At 40.3% G+C, this 25,090-nt stretch overlaps 1 long non-coding RNA gene across 1 annotated transcript; it reads right to left on the bottom strand.

The window, feature by feature from the left end:
• Positions 1-2,127: 2,127 nt before the first annotated feature.
• LOC107817727 (uncharacterized) lies at positions 2,128-6,087 on the bottom strand. The gene is made up of 2 exons (XR_001655270.2): positions 5,763-6,087; positions 2,128-2,415 (listed from the first exon to the last, which is right to left on the bottom strand). It is a non-coding gene; the product is annotated as an uncharacterized LOC107817727 (long non-coding RNA).
• Positions 6,088-25,090: the final 19,003 nt, after the last annotated feature.

Below are 25,090 nucleotides of genomic sequence, written 5' to 3'. Positions count from 1 at the left end.
TCCAGAACTGAACTGTGACCTTACACATGCAAATCTCAACCCTACACAACATACCGCATATACCATGTCATCCTATGATAAATATGAGAACTTCGTAATCCCTTCCGAGCCACAAGAAACTACGTACTCAACCAGCCAAGAACTTTCCATTTGATCACGTCTAGAAGAAAATCACTAACATCACATGCTCCTCACGCCAATAAAAAATATACATCTCCAACCGTGATAGAAATCACCAAGAACTCTCTGAATCCCCTTTGAACAAAACCAATCTATCAAGACTGAATCCATCTAACTCAACCAAGCTACGCAGATCACCAAAAGCCCAAGAGCATTGCCATGAAACACCTATAGAAACTCATTATCTCATAAGCACCCAAAGAACTAATCATATCCCTTACCATGCCAATCCGACCTACTACCAAGTCGTCCTATTTAGCCAAGTTCCTTTTGAATTCCCTTCAAATTGATACTTCCTCTCGCCATAATACCGCAATACTCAACCAAGACTCACCACACGAGACCCAAGCATAAAATCACACCGCCTAAGACTCATAAGCCGCTGAATATTCTCTTAAATATCCCCAAAAGCACCACATTCCAAATACTTACCCTGAAGAGACTTCTTGCGAATCTAAAGCCATTAGCTTCACCTTCCTGATACTGATATGTAGAATCCATAATGATGTAGAATGCCACAAGTCTTGACACCATCCAATAAAACCTCGATTTCTAGCTAATTACACATCTTGAAAATCCCCAATTTTTACATATAAATCGTGAATCCATTAGAACCATTCTTGAGAGTCATCCACTCTGCTCAAACTTCAATTAGACTGATCAAACAGACCAAACGACATGTGCTCCATTAGCACTCCAATGCCCCAAAAAGTAACTCCACCTTAATGGGACCAAATAAATTTCTGCTCCATGCACATTACATCCTTCACCAATAACAACTCAAGTCATCCCATGATTCTTATACACCCATAAAGCATAACACAACCCCTATCCAAAATTTCCTTTACTCGAGTCATCCTCGATCTCAACCTCTGTAAGCCATAACTAATTCACCAGTATGCCTCAAACTGGAACCAACATAGGACATAACCGTGCAATCAACTAATCAATAGCAGACTCCCCCCACTTGGCTCAAAGGCATACATCAAAATACACAATAATCTCACAATGCATGTACTCTATTATTGCCATAATACCATAATGACATTAAACTCAATCCTTCATAAGCTTGTGCAACACAAGCCATCTAGTACTTCAAATCTTCTGCAAATCTCGCATTCACCCTCGTAACAGTCAAGCCCACTCTTTTAAGCGATACAAATTCAAATTGCAACACATATACTGGTAAAAGAGGTCTTCCAACAAACAAAATAAGGATCACACAGACTTCAGAACATTTCGCAGGAGGTAACCCACCTGCTTCGCCTCAAACTAACGCTTTTTTATACCCTTCTACAGTCATAAACATCACGCAATCATATGAAAATCAAATCACGATGAAAATCAAGCACCAAATAGTTCTTTCTACCCTCAAGCGGACCCTTCTCGTCACATTAAAATCATATGAACACATCTCGCGGTAACATCATACTCATCACGCCGCCATCCAGCCATCACTCTCACTAATAGGGACACTATCGAACATATAAATCCAAAAGCACGTGCTCGCACAATCAACACATCAGTGCTCAAACTACAGGCAAAGCCCGGATTCAAGTCTTCTAGACTGGCCCAACATTAACACATAGAAATCACGTCTCGCCTCTCGATTAGGGAATCACAAAGTCGATGCACAGTTGATACTGAGCGATCATGCGTGCATACGAACGCGTGGAAAAAGTTTCAAAAGTTACATTTAGGGCTGAATCAATGACGCGCGGTAAGAATTTAAGAATGTGGGATTTCCTAAAGATTCTGCAGCCTCTCGAAAATAAGTACAGATGTCTCTGTACCGGTCCGCGAGACTCTACTAAACCTGCTCAAAATTCGTGAGATCTATGTAATCTAGGCTCTGATACCAATTTGCCACGACCCGAAAACCAACCCGGTCATGATGGCGCATATCATGAAACTAAGTCAGCTGACACAATCCCAATCAAACCAATATTCCAAAAATAAGGACATTTTAAGCTATTAATTAAATAAAATCTGATAACAAGGGTCTAAATCACAAATGAGGAAAGAAACATAAGCCCGACATCAGGGTGTCACAAGTCACGAGCATCTACTAAGGTTTGAATACAAGGAATACTACTATAATCTGGAAAAATACTAAAACAACCTAAGGAAGATGAGAGGGAGAAGAGCAAGGCTGCGAACGCCAGACAGCTACCTTGCTAACTCTGATGGACCTACCACTGAGTAATCAACAGCCGCTACCGAGTTCAGAAATACCTGAATCCGCACACAAGGTGCAAGGAGTAATATGAGTACGCCAATTCAGTAAGTAATAAAAGTAAATAGAGACTGAGCAGTAAGAAAACACATAATCGACATTATAACACCACAATAAATACATTATGTTTTCAAAACAGTTTATAAATCAAACATCTCGTTAAAAATCCACTTTCAGTAAAAATCCTTTGAAAATAGTCTTTCAACAATTTTTCAAATGATGTGATAAAATAGTGAGTAAAAATAGTGAAAACATAATCAGCCCCTCGGGCAAAACTCACACGTATACAGCCCCTCGGGCAACATAAATCACAAATAGCCCATCAGACAAGACATGTATCATAAACCGCCCCTCGGCATAATATTAATCAGAACCATCCCCTCAGGCTACTCACAGTTGTTGCGCCCCCTCTTTCTCGCGAAATCGGGTTTATGACATTTGGGAGGATAACTCGTTCCCTTTTGGAGATTAGGTTTGAATAGAAGAGTCGACACCTAATGATTTAAGTGCATTAGGACACTAGAAAGGTTTGATTTGAACAACCAGAGATTGGGTAAGGGCTTGAAATTATCCCAAGGGGAAGGTGTTAGACACCCCTCAAGATCCACTAGTGTGGTTCCTGGCCAGACAATTATTGTAAATTGAGGTGCAATTAACATATAGACAAATAAGGCTCAAATAAGAAGAGATTTGAGTTTGAATACAAAAGAGTTTGAAAACAATTATTAAAAGGCGAATTTTGAAAAGGAGTTACAGTTCTACAAATACTTGAGAGTATAAAAGGAGGGGGATCCTATGTTTATTTATAATATGGATCACATCAATGCAATACCCGGTATGATACTCCTCAGAAGAGGGGATACATGTGGTATTAGCGCACCGGTCATTATATCCATATCTACCCTTCCCACCCCATTAAGGTATTAAGCGTGGATCGGTCTCGACCTCTATTGCATGCTATTACCCTTCTCATTCCTATCAGTCCCGGAGGAATTTAGGATTACTATTCCTATAAGAGGGAGGATTTTAGGGTGACTCTCGGGTTTTAAAGATAAAAAGGCTAAGGCGACATACAAAACATGTAGGACTGCATATTAAGGGGAAACATATAAACAATTAAGAGCCTCATGTGTACCTCTGAAGACAATGCACACAAATAGCATGACTTAAACACGGTTAGGGTCGGAATTGAACTCATAATTTTAAAGCATGGTATCTAAGTGATAACAGCAAAGTCAGATTTATTACATGACTCATATAATATGATAACTTTACTAATTTAGTAAAATTGATAAATAACTCCAAAAATAATGTTCTAAAATAATTAGATGTGAAGAGTTAGAAAGCAAATTTATTCCAAAACTCAGTGAACACTAAGCGGCCCAAAATAATTAAATGGAATGATTATTGAGCTCAATCCTTGAAGTGACGTGTCCATTTGGAAGAATACGCCAAAAGAAAGGGCAAATTTCAAAATGATTTTTGAATTAGAACCAAAGTTATAATCTCAGTTTTGTTGTCAAAATACTCAAATTCTTTTGTAAAGTAAGACCTCAGAAATATGTTAGAAAATACTTATTTTCTGGAAGAGACAAAAATAAACAAACAAATTAGACCGAAGCTATTTGAACTGATAAAAGATGAATGTTAACCAATTATGGACTTAGGTACTATACTGTAAAAGACCTAGCTTATTTTAAGAGCCTTTACTCATAATTAACTATTCAAACACACAGAAGAGGGAAAGAAAAACTAATTTTACCTATTAGCATGCTATGATCGAAATAAAAGAATTAAAACTAAATAAGCAAGTAGTCAAATAGAGTAGGCAAACACTGTATTCCTAAACACGTAGCAAATAATCACATAGTCCTCCCATCCCTAGTAAATACTCCTTTGATAATTGTATCAGTGTCACTATAAGCCTATTACAAGGCAGATTGAGTGAACTAAATAACAAGATTTCCATGGAGATTCATCTCACTCAAACAAACCAAACAACGCATAGTCAGTTACTACTTACACTGAGACACGCTTGTTAGTCTTAAAGACGTGATATCTAAGCTTAGTTATACAACGGAGCATGTTGCGATAGTAGAGATCTATAGTAGACAGGAAGATGCTAGACAAGGCTATGAGTCATTCTATTAAACATGAAGTTAATCACCTTATACTCGTAAATGTGGTACATGGTGGTTAAAATGGTGGTTAAAATCCTATGACATGATGAGTATGCGAAAAAATTCTAATAATAAGATTAAACAACAGAGAACTACCATGCATCCCTTGGGCAAACTTTTTTTAAGAAGCATCACGTTACCTTTTTTAGTACTAAGGATACGGTGTTTAAATGATGGAAAACTTCAGTACAAGTTAAAAGTCTAAACAAAATCTGTATTACTTGTTTGGTTAAGCCTAAATCATAGTATCTACTCGACAGAATATTCTAAACAAGTCCAATTGGATCAAACAGATAATAATCCTACATACAAGTTATCTATCGCACAAAAAAGCCAGAACATACAAATAGAATTAAGCACATACTGAGGTTTAAGAAACGTACCTGGCTTTATACTGGCATAATTTCAATAGAGTGCCGCATGGCACTCAGCAGCTCGGCATGGCCAAGAGTTTTACAGAATACAAAACTAAAGAGAAGGACTAGTCTATTCTAACAACAAATAACACGTAAAGGAATCATAATGCATTGTTCAGAAAACTAACCAGTTGAAGAGCATATCAGTAATAGAATATGAAAAATCTGGAATTCCAAGCTTAGACAACAGTAAGTGAACCAAATATTCTCCACATTGTGCAGTGATATGCGCAAGAGACTCTAACAATAGCAACAAGAAACGACAGACACCCCAAAATTACCAGAATCTCAAGAATGTTCAGTAGTATTTATGTCGAACAAGTATAAAGTGCCAAGCTTTGTTTTGCTCGCAGCAATAAATAAAGGATAATATAGAATGATATAGTAGCAGTGACTGAAAAGCATCCCCCTAGTGCAGAGAACTAGTCAATATTTATAGTAGCCAATTAACCTTAGGGCCTGGTACTAGAATGGAAGGAATCACAAAACCGCATATCGAATAAAGGAAGATTTAGAATTTTAAAAACGAAAATTCTGTCAACCAGGAATTCGGGGATTGGGGAGAGATTTGAGTATTGAAATAGGAAAAGAAGAGCTATAGGTGAATATTTTAACAAAATGAACTAAAATTACTTACCAATCAATGAAATTTGAAGAGTAATTTCTTGATAAAATCCGAAAATCATTAGAAAAAAATCCGCAATTGAACTTTCAAGATTTAATCCAATCAATAACAAATAAAGTGCCTACCTCCAAAACCTGTCTACATTCGAGTGATAAGTTCGAACCCGAGAATGTCGAAATGGGTAGAATAGTACAGAGCTAAAATTTCGGTTGCGAATCATGGTGAATCAATATTTTCGTAGGGCGTTAATAGGAAAAGTAATTAAGGAAACAAAATAAGATAGAAAAGGGAAAGAAGAAAATTATTGAAGTAGGTAAAAAAATGAAGAACTGATGGACGAGAAGAGGCATATATGCCGGCGACAAAGTCGGCAGAAGGTTTGGGCAAAGGGGTGTGTTTTATGAGATGGGTTACTAACAAAAGCTTAATAGAAATGGGCCATTTGCTCTATCTCATGGCTGGCCTTGTAGATTTAAAGGGATTTTTTGGTTAAGTGTAAGGTTGATAATTGAGCTCCTATTAAATTAAAATGACATGGTAATAAAATAATTGGGAATGATAGAGAAATGCGCGTTCGGGGTCGGGTCCGGGAAGTTCCTTGGATTCATGGTATCCAACCAAGGGATCGATATCAACAACACAACAACAACAACGACCCAGTATAATCCCACAAGTGGGGTCTGGGGAGGGTAATATGTACGCAGACCTTACCCCTACCCCGAAGGGTAGAGAGGCTGTTTCCAGGAGACCCTCGGCTCAAAAAAGCAACAGGAGCCGATATATTAGTACCATAAAAATGCATAATAAAATACCAGCCATATAAGAGATATGAAATACAGAATACGAAATACGAAATAGATGGTTGGTATAGTACAACTAGCAGGTAAAGCCCTGCATCAATAGACGACCAATGACATTCTTAGTCTAACTCCTAACTGGCTAGTCTCACTCTATTGTGCTGTAGAAATATTCACAAGTTTCCCCTAACCTACAACCTTAATGCTCGACCTCCATAATTCCCTGTCAAGGGCCATGTCCTCAGTAATCGTAAGTCGCGTCATGTCATGTCTGATCACCTCTCCCCAATACTTCTTAGGTCGCCCTCTACCTCTCCGCGTGCCCACTACAGCCAGTCGCTCACACCTCCTCACCGGTGCATCAGTGCTCCTCCTCTGAATGTGCCCGAACCATCTGAGTCTTACTTCCCGCATCTTGTCCTCCATGGGGGCCACGCCCACCTTCTCTCGAATATCTTCATTCCTAATCTTATCCATCCTTGTATGCCCGCACATCCACCTCAACATCCTCATCTCTGCTACTTTCATCTTCTGGATGTGTGAGTTCTTTACCGGCCAACATTCAGTTCCATATAACATGGCAGGCCGAACCACTGCTCTATAAAACTTACCTTTTAGTAACGGTGGCACTTTCTTGTCACACAAGACTCCCGACGCTAACCTCCACTTCATCCACCCCACCCCTATACGGTGTGTGACATCCTCGTCAATCTCCCCGGTGCCCTGAATAACTGATCCAAGGTACTTGAAACTACCACTCTTGGGAATGACTTGAGAGTCAAGCCTCACTTCAACTCCCGCTTCCGTCGGCTCAACTCCAAATTTGCACGCGAAGTATTCCGTCTTCGTCCTGCTCAACTTGAAACCTTTAGACTCAAGAGCATGTCTCCAAATCTCTAGCCTCTCGTTGACGCCGCCTCGTGTCTCGACAATTAGAATAATGTCATCAGCAAATAGCATGCACCATGGCACCTCCCCTTGAATATGATGAGTCAGTGCATCCATCACCAGGGCAAATAGGAATGGGCTGAGCGCAGACCCTTGGTGCAACCCCGTAACAACTGAAAAGTGTTCAGAGTCGCCTCCTACTGTCCTAACCCGAGTCTTAGCTCCAGCATACATGTCTTTAATCACCCTAATATAGTCAACCGAGACCCCTTTATCCTCTAAGCAGCTCCTAATACGTAGTAAAAACAAAAGTTATAAAATTCAAAAATAGTAAAAGTAGTAGTAGTAGTAATATTAATAATAAAGAAGTTGTAGTGCATGTAATAATACACAAAAATGTTATAAATGGAGTTATGACTCTTAAATAAAATAGTAGCTCATTAGAATAAATTCGGGTATAGAAGGACAAAATTGGGTGTCACAGCTGCCCCTCTTTACCCGGGAAGGATGAAAGAGTTTACGGGTAAAGACATGATGGCCAATTTTGACCGAACGAAACGGTTCGAAGAAGTTAGGTCGGGCCCTGGCTTCTGAGCTGCCTACATATCCCTAGTTTTACAGGAATCAAGCCATATGTAGTTCAGGATCTGTCGGCGGAGTATGCCAATGGAGACTTTCCAAGAACGGGCGCTATATCTGGGATGGGGTAAGTGGGCGACTTGTGAGAATGGTTAAGGTTTGATATGGCTGTGGAACTAGAGAGGGCTTTCTCCTGCCGGGATGGCTGTTGCTCGCTGGTTTACCTGCAAGTAAGCGATACAAGCATATATTGTGCGTAAATTTAAACATGATGCAACTTCCCATTGGACCATGAAAGTTGTTTTTAGACAATTAGGATGACGTCCTAAGACCATGACGTCCTGGGTCATGAAGCGTATAATAAAGAATTCGCAGGCCATGAAATGGTGTTCTCGGGATAAGAGAATGGTGACTCCGAATGGTGACTCCGAACAATGATGCCTTCGGATAATTTGGCGATCTTTCAGCCCATGAGATGCAGTGTCTGGCGATCTTTCAGCCTATGCAATGCAGTAGGTGGCGATCTTTCAACCAATGCAAATGTAAATAAGGTGGCGATTTTTCAACCGTGCACATGTAAATAAGGTGGCGATCTTTCAACCGTGCAAGTGTAAATAAGGTGGCGATCTTTCAGTCATGCAGATGTAAATAAGGTGGCGATCTTTCAGCCGATGTGAATGTAAATAAGGGGGCGATCTTTTAGCCGTGCAAGTGTAAATAAGGTGGCGATCTTTTAGCCATGCAAATGTAAATAAGGTGGTGATCTTTCAGCCATGCAAATGTAAATAAGGTGGCGATCTTTCAACCGATGCGAATGTAAATAAGGTGGTGATCTTTCAGCCAATGCAAATGGAGGTAGAGCTTAACCTCGGAAGGCAGAATGGTAGCCTTATACAATGCAAGAAATGCGGATGGAGGTAGAGCTTAACCTCAGAAGGCAGAATGGTAGCCTTATGCAATGCAAGAATGCAGATGGAGGCAGAGCTTAGTATCGGAAGGCAGAATGGTAGCCTTATGCAATGCAGATGGAGACAGAGCTTAGTCTCGGAAGGCAGAATAGTAGCCTTATGCAATGCAGAGAATGCAGATGGAGACAGAGCTTAGTCTCGGAAGGTAGAATGGTAGCCTTATGCAGGAAGTAAAATGGCAAATAGAAATAGAGTTTTCTTAGCTGATAGTGGATTGCGGTATCATGATTGCTGGGGATATTGTGCCTGTTGGGGACACTATTTTGTGTGGATAGCAGTTGTGATAAAGTGCAATGGTTCGGAAAGTTGTATTCCTGAACTTTGTGAGTCTCGTGAGTGTATAGTATATTTGATGATTTTGCAACTCAAGTGCCTGTATCCAAAGAAAAATCGTGAGTTTTGTAAAAAAAGGGGAGGTTAGTTCGTATTCCCGCTCGCTCTGCTTGACCTGCTCGGCTTTAATCTGATGATACTGCATGTATCATTGGGGTAGCGTTGCCAAACAAGGCAATGCATGATTTAGTAAAGGCATACATAAATACATAATTAAGAATAATTTTATTTTGATGAACCAACGACTGCAACGTGGTTCAAGACATTGCAACCCTTCTTGTTACGGAATTTTGAGGGTCCTCCTCAAAATTTTACCCCAATTTAATGGATTGATGCTTTCGACTGCTGCTAATGATGATTGGCTGAAATTAACTTCGGAATTTTAAGGGTCCTCCTCAAAATTCTACCCCAGTTTCCAATTGCGGGGGGAAATAAAAGTTTTATTGAATTGTGACTGAACCCATAGGGCTGCCTACGTATCCTCTCTTAAACGGGAATCAGGTCAGGCGTAGTTCAATTTGCATCATATAGAAAAGCATATAGATTAAACATAGTAACGCTTGACTGCATCTGAATTGATCGCCTTTGGCTAGACTTCTCCGTCCATTTCTGCAAGTATGAGGGCTCCTCCTGTTAGAACCCGATGAACCATGTACGAACCCTGCCTGTTGGGAGAGAATTTCCCTTTGGCTTCATCTTGATGTGGAAAGATTTTCTTTAATACCAGCTGCCCCGGTGTGAACTGTCTCGGCTTGACTCTTTTGTTGAAGGCTCTGGACATTCTGTTCTGATAAAGTTAACCATGGCAAATTGCATTCATTCTTTTTCCATCGATAAGAGCCAGCTGCTCGTAACGACTCTTTACCCACTCTGCATCGTCGAGCTCAACTTCTTCTATGATCCTTAGGGAGGGAATTTCTACCTCAGGGGGAATGACGGCCTATGTACCGTAAATGAGCATATAGGGGGTTGCCCCGGTTGATGTGCGGACTGTGGTGCGGTACCCCAATAAAGCAAATGATAACTTTTCATGCCACTATATATGCTTCTCTATCATTTTCCTCAATATCTTCTTGATATTCTTATTGGCGGCTTCTACGGCTTCATTCATCTGAGGTTTGTAGGCTGTAGAATTCATGTGTTTGATCTTGAAGGTTTCACACATGGCTTTCATCAGGTCACTATTGAGGTTGGAACCATTATCAATGACAATTGACTCCGGGATCCCGAATCGACAAGCGATACGACCGCGGACGAAGTCTGCCACAACTTTCTTAGTCACTGCTCTGTAAGATGCTGCTTCAACCCATTTGGTGAAATAATCAATTGCTACTAGGATGAACTTGTGCCCGTTTGATGCGGCGGGTTCGATTGGTCCAATAACATCTATTCCCCATGCAGCGAACGGCTACGGCGAGCTTGTCGCATTAAGCTCGTCTGGAGGCACCTTTATCATGTCTGCGTGTATCTAGAAGCAGTGACACTTTCGGATATATTGGATGCAGTCTATTTCCATAGTCATCCAAAAGTAACCAGCTCGGAGTATTTTCTTGGCTAAGACAAAACCATTCATATGTGAACCGTAGGTCCCTACATAAATTTCCTCTAATAGCCTATGCTTCCTTTGCATCGACACACCTTAGTAATCCCAAATCAGGAGTCCTCCTGTACAGGATTCCTCCACTGTGAAAGAAATTGTTGGATAACATCCGAAGCATGTGCTTCTAAGTAGCGTTTGCGAGTTTTGGGTATTCTCCTTTTGCCAAGTATTCCTTGATATCATGAAACCACGGTTTTCTATCTAATTCTTCTTCGACATGAGCACAAAATTGGGTGTCAACAACAGTCACTCGTAATCAATCCCTCGGGCACAACATGAATCAAGATCAGCCCCTCGGGCAACATCAAATCACTCACCCTGGGTACCCGTGCTCACTGAGGGTGTTCAGACTCCGGAGAAGCTCCTACAGCCCAAGCGCAATAACAAGCCATCAGACTCACAATATCATGAATCAGTAACAATCTTTTGCGGCGTGCAGCTAGATCCCATAATATCCTCACAACACAGGCCCTCGGCCACACTCAGTCAGAAACCTCTCGAGCCACTCGGGCTAATAGTAAAACAGGGTGCTCAGACCAAAATATCATTTATAGTATCAAAACGGAGTAAATAAGGTTGAATTATGAAATCAGTAAAATACATCATGACTGAGTACAGATATTAAATTAAAACTGTGAAGAATAGTAGTAAAAAGCCCCTAAGGGTCCAAACAGCTTGGCACGAGGCCCAAATATGGCATTCAGCCCAAAACATAGTAATACTTTCCAAAGCACAATAGTATCAAATAGTTTTCAATCAAATATACGACTTAATAGTCGTGCAGGACAGACCAAGCCACAATACCCAACGGAACACGCCCCCATGCTCGTCATCTAGCATGTGCATCACCTCAAGATAGTGAAACGATATGAAATCTGGGGTTTCATACCCTTAAAACAAGATTTACAATCATTACTTACCTCAAACCAGCCAAAGCTCTAACCCGCGATACCCTTGCCTCTCGGCTCGGCCTCCAAATGCTCTGAATCTAACCAAAATTAGTATCACATCATTAATACACGCTAAAGGAAAAAAGCCCATGCAAAAATTATCAAATTAACTCAAAAATTCCAAAATTGGCCAAACCCGACCCCCGAGCCCACGTCTCGGAATCCAACAAAAATCATAAAATCAGAATCCTTATCCTCTCATGAATCTATGCACACCAAATTTACCAAAATCTAACTTTATTTGACCCCTCAATCGCCTAATTTTAACTCTCAAGTTCCAGGCCCTAATTCCCCAGTTTTCACCCTTAAATCCCACAAATTTCATGCTTAATCAACTGAAAATCACCATAGAATCGAGTTTTAGGTTCAAAAACATTACCTCAATGAGTTGCCCCTTGAATCCCTCTTCAAAACCCTCCAAAAGCTCCAAAAACCGAGTTGAAATTGTGAAGAATGACCAAAATTCGCGAAGGGCAACTTATATACTTTCTGCCACATGGATTCTGCACATGCAATCCCACAAGCGCACCTACGCTTCTGCTTCTGCGGAAAATATCCACTTCTGCAGATTTCACTTAACATCACAGCCCTTGCATCTGCGGTCGCCATACCGCTCCTGCGGCATCGCAAATGTGATTTACCAAGCCGCACCTGCGGTCCTCCACACACCTGCGCCTCTTTTCCGCTCCTGCAGAGCTCACACTTGTGGTCCCCAATCCGCAAGTGTGGGTATTACATAAGCAGCAACACCAGCTACAATTTCTCAAGTTTAAACTTTCCAAAAACTATCCGAAATCATCATGCGGCCCCCGGGACCTCAACCAAAAATACGAACAAGTCACCTATTATCATTGAAACTTATTCCAGCCTTCGGAACACTCAAAACAACATAAAAATACCAAATCATCCTCGGATTCAAGCCTAAGGATTTTCAAACTTCTGAATTCCACAACTGATCCAAAAACCTCTCAAAACCTCATCCGATTGACCTGAAATTTTACACACACTTCACAAATAACATAACGAACCTACTCAAATTTTCGGAATTCCATTCCGACCCGGATATCAAAATTTTCATTGCCGTCCGAGAAACATTAAATTTTCAATTTTGCCAATTCAATCCTAATCCTACCACGGACCTCCAAATCATATTCCGGACGAGCTCCCAAGTCCAAAATCACCTAACGGAGTTAACCAAATCATAAAAATCCAAATTCGAGATCGAATACTAAAAAGTTAAAACTTGGTCTCAAGCTGAGAATCATTCTTCATAAGTCAATACTGAAAACCAAAACTGACGATTTACATAAGTCATAATACATCATATAGGGCTAGTAATGCCCGAGATCTGGCGAGAAAAGTGCAACTGCTCAAAATGGTCGATCGGGTCGTTACATCTCCAAAACCATAGTGAAAAACTCCCAAATTCTACATTTAATTCACATAAATTAGGTGTAATAATCCATGGGTAATCAATATCTAACATCAAAACCAAGTAAAGTGCACTTACCCCTTCAATTGTAATGAAAATCCCTCCAAAGATTGCCTCTAGCCGAGCTCCACAACTCCACATACTAATAAAATGACCAAACCCTTGAAATATTATAGTCTGCCTAGCAATTTTGCATTTGCGAACCAAAATACTGCATTTGCAGCTCCGCTTGTAGAGAAAATCCCCATATGCGACTTCACTTAAAAAGCCGACCAACTATATTTGCGGCCCACCATCACACATGCATTCGCTTCGGCGAAACACCTTCGCATCTACGGATTTACCCTGCCTCCGATCAATTTCACTTCTTACAATACTGGTCGCTTATGTGGCTTCACATCTGCGACCAAACTTCCGCAGATGCAAAATTACTATAGCAGGTCTGCCTAAAGAGATAAAAATTATTCGAAACACACCCGAACCCCTCGGGACCCGATCCAGTCACATCAATCAATCCTAAAGTATAATACGGACCTACTCGAGTCCTCGAATCATACAAAATAATATCAAAACCATGAATCGTCCCTTCATTCAAGCCTAAGGAACTAATCGACTTCCAACTTCCAAAACTCATGCCAAAGCACATCAATTCAACTCAGAGTGACACTAAATTTTGCATACAAGTCCCAAATGACACAACCAACTTATTTTCACTCTCGAAACCATAATCTGAACCCGATATCATCAAAGTCAACTCCCGATCAAACCTATGAACTTTCCAAACTTTCTAACCAATTCAAGCCAAAACAACCTAGAAACTTCCAAATCCAAATCTGGACATATGCTTTAGTCCAAAATTACCATACAGACCTATTGGAACCATCAAACTATCATTCCGAGGTCATCTATTTAAAAGTCAAACTCCGATCAACTTTCACAACTTAAGCTCCCAACCTCAGAATTAAATGTCCTAATTTAATCCAAAACTTCCCCGAAACCAAATCAACTATCCCCGCAAATTACATAACGAAAAGTACACATAAGTAAAGCATCAAATAGGAAAAATGGGGTTAAAATACTCAAAATGACCGGTCGAATCGTTACATCTCGACTTATTTGGATTAGGTCAAATGATTTGATTAATTGATATATTTTTTGGACCAATTTTTTCCATTGTTTTTCTCATAGAATTTTAATTCAAAATTCGTAGTTTCTTTTCCAACAACAATTTTTGAAGTGTGGAATTTTTGAATGGACATATTTAAAATTTATGACCGAGCAAATACTTTCATCAACAATCACCGCCTTGTTTCTAAACATGCACCTTCGCATGATTTCAACTTCAACTCATTTGCTATAAATTCAGAGGTTTAGCCTTATTTTGCACCTCAAAAACTTTGAAATGAAAACTCTCTCTTATCTTTTCTGTATTTCTGTATCATTTTGAAAAGCAAAATATAAGTGTTCAGTGTGTGTTTTAATCTGCTATTTGAGTTTGTAGAAGTTCTGTTATTTTATCCAGAAGAAATTAATCCAAATATCTTGGTAATAGTGAGGAGATTAAATTCCTTAAGAACACCATGAAAATTATTGGCTCAGAATATTTTACATTTTCTATTCTAAGTTCGGCATTTCTGTTTTCACTGGTTTTTAACACAGTTTACTGACAGTATTCATATCAAACTGTCTTAATAGAAAATGCAATAGAAGCTCAAAAAGTCCAACATAGCAAAAAGTATGATGAAATAGAAAATATTCTGATAGTAACGTAGTAATTAGGATTCAATATATGATCTAATGTGTAATGGTTAGGGTATTAAAATTATTAGTATTTGATAGATGGGTAATGAACTAATATATCATGGTTAGAGTTAAAAGGTATACAAATTTTGGATTTTTAGATATACAAATATTCAGGTTCCGAATCTAAACTCCAGTCCAAAATCTAAAAATTTTGAAAATTAAATTCAAAATTTAATCCATAATTCGAAAATGCAAATCAGAAAAACTAAAAAGTTATGTGTTTAAATTTTGAATTTGCCCAAACTATGACCACTATTAATTGATTATACATTCTAGTCAGCAATAATGAAAGGATAAAAACCATTGCCTTCTGTGTTATTTTCTGTGCCACTTTTATGTACTCAGTGACATAATTATTGAAACCATCCTCTCTATTAGCTTAATAATAGAACAAACAAAAATAAAACTCCTTTAACTCCAAACTGAATGAGATATAGGTGATTGGTATGACGGGAATATATTTTTCAAAAAATAAGTCCTCTTTTGAAAAGTATGTTCACTAATATGTTTTCCGATATTTGGTTGGTAAATTAAAAAAATCGTAAAATATATTATTAAATATTGGCAATAATGTTAACAAAAATGATAATATTTTGATGAAATGTTTTAACACTAAGATGTGTTTGGTAAGGAGGAAAATATTTCGCAATATTTTCATATTTAGGTGGCTTAAATATTTGGAGAAATATTTTTTCGTGAACTCATTTTACTCCAATTTAAGGAAAATAATTTCCATATCAAGAGAATAGGAAACTTTTTTAGAAACTCACTTTCAACCCTACACATCCCACTCCCACCCCTACCCTCCAATCCACCACTGTCACCCTTGACCCCCCACCACCTGCCACCCCTCAGCTCCGACACCATCCGACATCCCCTCCCCCCTCATTGGACATATACCTACCTCTTCCCAAGTCAAACCTCTCCTATCCCCGGCCCACCATCTAATCTCGACCACTGCCATCTTAACCCCCTCTCGTTCCTCCCGTTCCTCCACTCGCCCCCCATGCCCTGACCCACCAACTCTCACCACTACTCCCTTGCTCGCCTTCGAGGCTGAGGCTCCGAGTCCAACCTCTGACCCCCAACCCCAGACTCTAAATCTAATAACCTCTGACCCAACCCTTATCCCCTACACTTGAACTCCTAACCTTAATTCTTGAACCCTGGCCTCTACATCTAGGCCTAGAACTCCGAACCCCAAGCCTTGACCATCGGACCCCGATCTCCGATAAGAAGAACCTAACCTCAGACTCCAAATTCGAACCCAAGTCTCGAACACTAGCTCTCAAACCCGAATCCTGGACTCTTATACCCGATCATCGGACCCTAACTCCTAACCTAGAGCCCCCATGCCCCTATTAACTCTAACCCACAACCTCGAAACTCGTGCCCCACCCTACCTCTGAACCCAAGACCTGGAACCCTGACCCTCAACCACTAGACTCGAAATCATCTCCTCCACTAACCAAACGATAGGACAAACTAAAACAGAACTCATCTTAGTTAGCTCATGAAATATATACCTCCTTTAAGTTCAAACTAATTCTAGCTCAGAACTTTCTTTGAGCTTGAAAAGAATGTAACAAGAATAGAATCCTAATTTGATCCTCGAAAAGCATTAACGCCATAACCATTGATGACTGCAGTAACAATCAAATTATATTCTTGTTTTTGTGCTTCATTTGTCTACTAATTGCTTCGAATTCACTAACTTTGTTCTGCATTGCCACTAATTAAAAGTCTATAAGCATAAGAAAGAACAAAAAGGAGATTGATCTACAAAAATACACCTAGACCTACTTTTGTTGCAAATTATGCTGTAGGTCGGAGGCAACCAACTCATTTCCAGTTGAGGAGATCTTCATCATAAGATTTCCAGCAGCACTTTATTCTTTATAGTTCTCAATGCCTATTTAGCAGGTTTTTTTTCCAATTTGACATAAAACCATGTGAATGCTTATCAACTAGTAATTTCTTAACTAAGACAGGTGGCCTATCTTCGATTACCTTGGACCATTTTCTAAAGCATCGCGCAATGTTACTTTCGAAATTTGGCATTTTACCTTCAACGGATGGAACGATTAGAATCTTTTCACCCCTTAGTCATGCGTAGAAATGGCGTGGGATAGCCACTTTTTTAACATGATATTTAGTTTTTATCTAATATTTTTAATGCTGAGCAAAAATAGCTATTATTCTATTAAAATTAATACGAAATATATTTTTACCTTTTTTTCTGTGTAAATATTAAGGGCATAGTGTCCTTAACATTTACACTGTACAAATGAAGTTAAGGACGCCATGTCCTTAACATTTACACTGCACATATGAAGTTAAGGACATGATGTCCGAAAGTTTAACAACAGAAAGTGCAAATACATGACACTTTGTCCTTAATATTTACACATCATTCATGAAGTTAAGGACATCATGTCCTTAATATTTACACAATACTCATAAAGTCTAGGACACTATGTTCTTAACATTTATACTACACACATGAAACTAAGGACACCATGTGCTTAAAATTTACACTATACATATGAAGTTAAGGACATGAAGTCCTAAAGTTAAACAACTGAAGGTACAAATACAAGTTAAGGTCATTATGTCCTTAATATTTACACTACACACATGAAGTTAAGGACGCCATGTCCTTAATATTTACACTGCACGTATGAAGTTAAGGACATGATGTCCTACAATTTAACAACGGAAAGTGCAAATACAAGATACTTTGTCCTTAATATTTACACAACATTCATGAAGTTAAGGACACTATGTCCTTAATATTTACACAACACTCATGTCTAGTATAGCGGTATTTTCATCCGCACGGATAAAAATTTATTAAGCACTAGTTAAAGGATAAATATATTTTAAATCGTGGCTAAAGAGTAAAGACATCACTAATTAGTGACTAACTGTGTATGTCTAGGATTCGAGCCTGGTAATGAAATTTTTTTTGGTAAAAAGTCTGTTTTGCTTGGTAGGCCTAACCTGTCATGCCCCAAACCTGGGGAGGCGTGGCTGGCATCTAGTGCCGCACTGGCCGGAGCGAACCACTCTGCAACTCCTTTTTTTTTCTTTGTAACTATCATAGGCCAACATGGCCACAACTCGTAATGTATAACTATAAGTGGGCAACACTTTATCAATAAACTATCGTTTTTAAAATATGAATACATATCGGCCGTCAAGGCCTCTGACATACTGTACAAAATGAACCTCTATCTACAAAGCCTATATTATTATCTGACATCAAATGGGACAGGGTACCGCCCTACCCACAAGTCTGTAGCAAAACTGTAACATGATGACTCATAGACTCAGCTGCACTCCGAATGAGATGGAGTCTTATCGAATTCTTCGTTGAAATCAAATATCGTCTATTATGAGGGCTCGTCAAACTGATTATCTATACCTGCAGGCATGAATGCAACGTCCCCAACAAAAGGACGTCAGTACGAATAATGTACTGAGTATGTATGGCAGAACTACAACATAATAGTAAGTCAATAATAATTAAGGACATGGAAGAAATTTGGAGTAAATGACTCAACCTGTAAGTCTGGATAGATCTGTAAATCATGAAATATTTATAGTATCATGCATATGCATATGAATGCCATGTAATGCATAGGTCTGTACGTACATAACATCATAAAGTCTATGAGAGCATCCCATCATATCATCTCAGCCACTGTGGGCAAAATCATCATCATATACCAGCCGATCAGGTGGTGATGCATATATAACGTCATAACCTTTTTCATATCCCATATATATATATATATATATATATATATATATATATATATATATATATATATATATATATATATACCGCTGCGGCGTGCAGGCCTTTAAGGGCATCCCATCATATCATCTCGGACACTGTGGGCAAATCATCAACATATATCAGCTGATCAGGTGGTGGTACGTATATAATGCTGTAACCTTTTTCCATATCCCATATACATATATTTACATATATACGCGTATATAACGCCAGCTGGTCATGGGTCAATACACATGTATAAATGGGGGGAAATGCATGAAAAATATGTAATAATCTCAATAATCCTTCCAGATAAACTTTTTCAACTACGTATTATTCTGAGACCCATGAACAGAAGATAATAATAATTCTCATGGGGAATCAAGAATATAGACACCCCTCGTATTTCTATAAATAGAGTAATTTATGAAAACTGTGCATTTGCTCGTTTCTTCTGTATAATTTGGACCATGCCAAAAGAAATAAGGGATGGCCTTACCATACCTGGCATAGGGAAAATATGGGACTTGGGCGTGTGCCCGGAATCGAAATGTGATGACCCAAAAGGTCATCACTTGTTTTAAAATGAAATTATGCATTCCGAGGTCTTAAAAACCTCTTTTAGCATCACCTCAATTTGCGTGCGCAGTTTGGCGCGTAGCCGGAAAGCTTAAATGTGAAAATCTGTGAAAAATGATAAATTTTGACTATAAAATGAATTCATTTGACTTCGGTCAACATTTTGAGTAAACGGATCCGGACCCATGATTTGACGGTCCCGGAGGGTCCGTAGAAAAATTTGGGACTTAGACATGTGCCCGGAAAACGAATTCCGAGGTCCCAAGCCCGAGAAATGAATTTTTGAAGAAAAATGTTTTCTGAAATTGTTTATAAAGTTTGGAAATGAATTTTGATTAGAACATGTTGGTATCAGGCCTGTATTTTGGTTCCGACGCCCGATATAGGTCTTATATATGATTTAAGATGATTCTGTGAAGTTTGGTAAGAAACGGAATCCCTTTGGCGTGATTTGGACCTTAATTGCAAAATTTGATGTTTAAGAAGTTTTGATAAATTTCATTGATATTGAGGTTAAATTCGATGTTTGTGATGTTATTTTGGTGATATGAGTACACGAATAAGTCCGTGGGATGTTTTTTAGGTTGTGTGTATATTTGGTTTGGAGCCCTGAGGGCTCGGGTGAGTTTAGGATAGGCCACGGGGTGCATTTGGAACTTAGAAAAAATTGCAGAATTTTAGTCGGTGTGCCCAGGCCTGCAAGCTTCGCATTTGCGAAGCCTGGCTCGCAAATGCGAAGGCTGGATCGCAAATACGAAACCAGCCCAGGCCTGCCCTGGCTCGCAAATGTGAAGATTTGCCAATGGGCCAGTGATCGCAAATGCGACCTATGTATCGCAAATGCGAAAGTTCAGCATTTCTTAAGGGTTCGCAAATGCGAACCCTGTTTCGCAATTCCCAAGTTAACAGAGGTTGGGGTTCGCAATTGCGAACCCCTGTTCGCATTTCCCATACCTGCGACTTGCAACTTTTATACTTAACCGATTTTAAACCCATTTTCATATCCTCTCAAAACATAAACACACTAGGACGATTTTTCAAAGGTTTCTTCTTCTCCAAATCAATTGTAATTCATTTTTAACTAGCTTTGTTCGATAATTAACATCTTTTAACATGATTTCAACTTAAAATCAATGATTTTCATGGGGCAAATTGGGTGTTTTGAGTAGAACCTAGGTTTTTCAAAAATTGGGGATTTGGACCTCGATTTGAGGTCTGATATCAAAACAAATCATATATTTAGGTTCGTGGAGGAATGAGTAATCGGGTTTTGGTTCGAACCTCGGGTTTTGACCATGTGGGCCCGGGGGCGATTTTAGACTTTTTGGGTAAAACTTTAGTAAACTCATTTTCATGCATTGGGGTTGATTCATTTAGCATTTATTGATGTAATTAAGTAACTTGTGACTAGATACGAGCGAATTGGTGGTGGAATCAAGGGGTAAAGCTATAGTTGAATCGTGAATTGTGTTCGTGGCATCGAGATAAGTGGCTTGTCTAACCCTGTGTAGGGGACCTTCCCCTTAGGATTGGTATATTTGGTAATTGAAATGCCTTTTACGTGAGGTGACGAGTGCGTACTTGTGCTAATTGTTAGAAATTCGATTTTCTTTAAGTAATTACTAGTATGTTTCCTTTTCTGTTTCTATTTCTCGCACTATTAAGCCTGTTGTTAGCTTTGGAAAGCATGTCTAAGTGACTTGATTGCTTTATTTGATTCAACCCGCCTTACTTGAATTCTGTGCAGCATGCTAGGCTAGAATCACTTATTTCCTTAATATGAAATTTTGCCATTTCTGTTTATCTTCCTATTGCTGCTGTGTATTTATTTTGGGACTACGAATGTGGGATTCTGGTAGATCTCCCTTGTCTGTTTACTTTGGGACTACGGGTTAGATTCCCGATAGATCCCCCTGCACATTTACTTTGGGACTATGGGATAGATTCCCGGTAGATCCCCCTACACAGTTATATGGAACTACGGGAATGCACCCGGTAGATTCCCCCAGTACTGGATATTTACATTTGGGACTACGGATCGGGATTTCGGTAGATCCCCGCGCATTGATAGTTGGACTACGGGACGGGATCCTGGGAGATCCTTCGGACATATATATGATGGACTACGGGGACGGTATCCCGGGAGATCCACTGGATAGTTGTAATTGGGACTACAAGACGGTATCCTGGAAGGTGCCCCGGTTGTTATCTCTGTGTTGAGCTGTATTTCTTTCCATGGCTTGTTTTGTCTCTGTTCTAGTTGTTGTTGTTCTGTCAATTCTATGTTATTTCTTACTGTTGCACTTATTTATATTGTTTTATTCCACACTCTTAACCTTTATATTGTATTTAACCTTAGTAGGGTTTTGACCTTCCTCGTCGCTACCCGACCGAGGTTAGGCTTGACACTTACTGAGTACCGTTGTGGTGTAACCATGCCTCTTCTGCGCATGTTTTTCATGTGCAGATCCAGGTACCGCTACTCAGGCCTACTATCTTTGAGGGAGACGACTGCTCTAGAGACTTCGAGGTACATCTGCCGCGTCCGTAGACCGAGAAGTCCTTTTCTATTTCTACTTTTAGTATTTAGCCTTTCTGTACTTTCCTGTTCTTATTAGATATTCCGAAGTTAGAGCTATGTAATATTGATCTTAGCTTGTGATTCGTGGTTTTCGGGTCTTGGATTTAGATATTGGTTTTGAGATCTATACAAATATGGTGTATGCCGAGCGACACATTTAACATTGTTATTGCCTTATTTCTGTTTTTAAATTGTTTTACTTCCGCAAGTTTGGTTATCTTCCGCAAGTTTAGGCTTACCTAGTCGTAAAGTCTAGGTGCCATCACGATGGTTCATGAAGGGCGAACCGGGGTCGTGCAAGTTGGTATCAGAGCTCTAGGTTCATAGGAGTCACGGATCACAAGCCGATTTATTAGAGTCTTGTTGATCATTATGGAGACATCTGTACTTATCTACAAGAGGCTATGTAACTGTTAGGAAAATTTTCACTTTATTTGATTTCCTTGTCGTGCGATATTTTGACATCACAATTCTAAACTTCTGTCTTCTATTCTCTCACAGATGGTGAGGACACGTGTTACTCGAGATGATCAGGCACTCGTGCCCCCTACTGCAGCCGTTAGAGGCCGGGACCGGGGTAGAGGCCGAGGACACGCACATGGTGCAGCCAGAGCACCTGCGCGAACTACTGCCGAGGTACCACCAATAGATCTAGCCGGAGTTCAGGCACCTGACATGCCTACTGCTACTACTACTCCAGCTCTTCAGGAGACTTTGGCACAGTTCATGAGCATGTACACCACCTTGGCTTAGGCAGGGTTGCTTCCCCTTGCTGTAGCTACATCTCAGGCTGGGGGAGGAGCACAGACTCCCGCTGCCCGCACTTCTGAGTAGCGAGTGCATGTTGAGCAGGTCCCTAAGATTTTCATGTGCCGCCTGCAGTGCCAGTTCAGCCTGAGGACAAGGCAGCGGCTTCCAAGGATAAGCAGTTGAGGCTTGAGAGGTTCAAGAAGTACAAGCCCCCTGTATTTAGTGGTCTAGCATCGGAGGATGCTCTGGGATTTCTTGATAAGTGTTACCTCATTCTCCATACCATGGGTATCTCAAGATCAAGCGGGGTTTCATTCACTACCTTCTAGTTTCGAGGAATCGCCTATGAGTTGTGGCATACCTATGAGTTAGACAGTCCAGATGAGGCTGCTTCACTGACTTGGGCTCAGTTTTCAGACCTGTTCCTGAGGGAGTATGTTCCTCAGAGCCTCAAGGATGCATGGCATGTAAAGTTTGAGCATTTGTGCTAGGGTGCTATGACTATTTCTGAATATGCTGTTAGTTACACCAGTATGGATAGGCATGCACCAGCCTTGGTTGTTACTGTCCGCGAGAGGGTTCACCAGTTTATTGAGGGCCTTATCCCCAGCATCAGATCTAGCATGGCTCTTTAGTTGGAGATGTATATTTCTTATCAGCAGGTGGTGAGCATTGCTAGGAGGATTGAGGGTATGCATGCTAGGGAGAGAGAGGAGAGGGAAGCCAAGAGGTCTCGAGAGTCGGGCCATTATTTTAGTGCCCGTACCCCAGCTGCAGGTCGTCATGGTAGGGGTTATATGAGTCGCCCTGTTCATTCAGCTCTTCCAACAGCCAGTAGTGCTCCAGCTCTTCTTAGACCTCAGGAGCCTTATCATGCACCACCAGTATCTAGCGCGCCTCCTGCCGGGGTGCTTTCAGAGGTTAGTCCAGCAGACCTGGCCCTAGCTAGTCACAGCCACCACGTCCTCCCAGAGCTTTTTTTAAGTATGGTGACACACGCCATATGGTGAGGGATTGCCCCAAACTTGGGAGGGGTGCACCTACACAGACTTCTCAGCCACAATGTGCCCCGCAGAGTTCTCAGGCTATGGTTACAGCTCCAGTTGCTACCCCACCTGCTCAGCCAGCTAGAGGCAGAGGTCGGGGAGGTAGAGGTTGCCCTATAGGGGAAGGCCAGGCCAGATACTATGCCATTCCTGCCCGTACCGAGGCTGTTGTGTCCGATTCTATCATAACAGGTATTATATTGGTTTGTCACAAAGATGCATCGGTTCTATTCGATCCAGGCTCTACTTACTCTTATGTGTCTTCTTATTGTGCTCCACATTTGGGTGTACCTCGGGATTCTTTGAGTTCCCCTGTTTATGTTTCTACTCCTGTAGGAGATTCTCTTGATATGGACCGTGTTTTTCGGTCGTATTTGGTTGCTCTTAGTGATTTTGAGACCAACACCGATCTATTATTACTCAGCATGGTTGATTTTGATATTATCTTGGGCATGGACTGGTTGTCGCCCCATTATGTTATTCTTGATTGTCACGCCAAAACCGTGATGCTGGCTATGCCAGGTGTACTGCGTGTTGAGTGGAGGGGTACTTTATATCACACTCCCAATAAAATTATTTCTTTTCTTAAAGCTCAGCGTATGGTTGAGAAGGGGTGTAACGCGTATTTAGCTTATGTGAGAGATGTCAGTATTGATAACCCTTCAGTTGATTTAGTTCCAGTAGTACTGGATTTTCCCGATGTGTTTCCAGCTGATCTCCCAAGCATGCCTCCTGATAGAGATATTGATTTTGGCATTGATCTGTTGTCGGGCACTCAGCCCATTTCTATTCCTCCGTATTGTATGGCTCCTCCTGAGTTGAAGGAGTTGAAGGATCAGTTATAGGAATTGCTTGATAAGGGTTTTATTCGACCCAGTGTTTCACCTTGGGGTGCTCCTGTCTTGTTTGTGAATAAAAAGGATGGTTCTATGCGTATGTGTATTGATTATTGCCAGTTGAACAAGGTTACAGTGAAGAACCGTTATCCTTTGCCTCGTATTGATGACCTGTTTGACCAGCTTCAGGGCGCACGGGTATTTTCTAAGATTGATTTGCGCTCACGTTACCATCAGTTGAAGATTCGGGAGCCAGATATCCCGAAGACTGCTTTCCAGACTCGGTATGGTCATTACGATTTCCTTGTCATGTCATTTGGTCTGACCAATGCCCCAGTAGCTTTAATGCATTTCATGCACAGTGTGTTCCGGCCATATCTTGACTCGTTCGTTATTGTCTTTATTGATGATATTCTGGTGTATTCCCGGAGTCGGGAAGATCATGAGTAGCACTTGGGAACTGTGCTTCAGATTCTGAGAGAGAAGAAGTTATATGCTAAGTTCTCGAAATGTGAGTTTTGGTTGGA

This window comes from Nicotiana tabacum, chromosome 6, assembly GCF_000715075.1.
Source record: "Nicotiana tabacum cultivar K326 chromosome 6, ASM71507v2, whole genome shotgun sequence".
NCBI classification, from domain to species: Eukaryota; Viridiplantae; Streptophyta; class Magnoliopsida; order Solanales; family Solanaceae; genus Nicotiana; species Nicotiana tabacum.
This window is presented reverse-complemented; position numbering and strand designations above follow the sequence as displayed.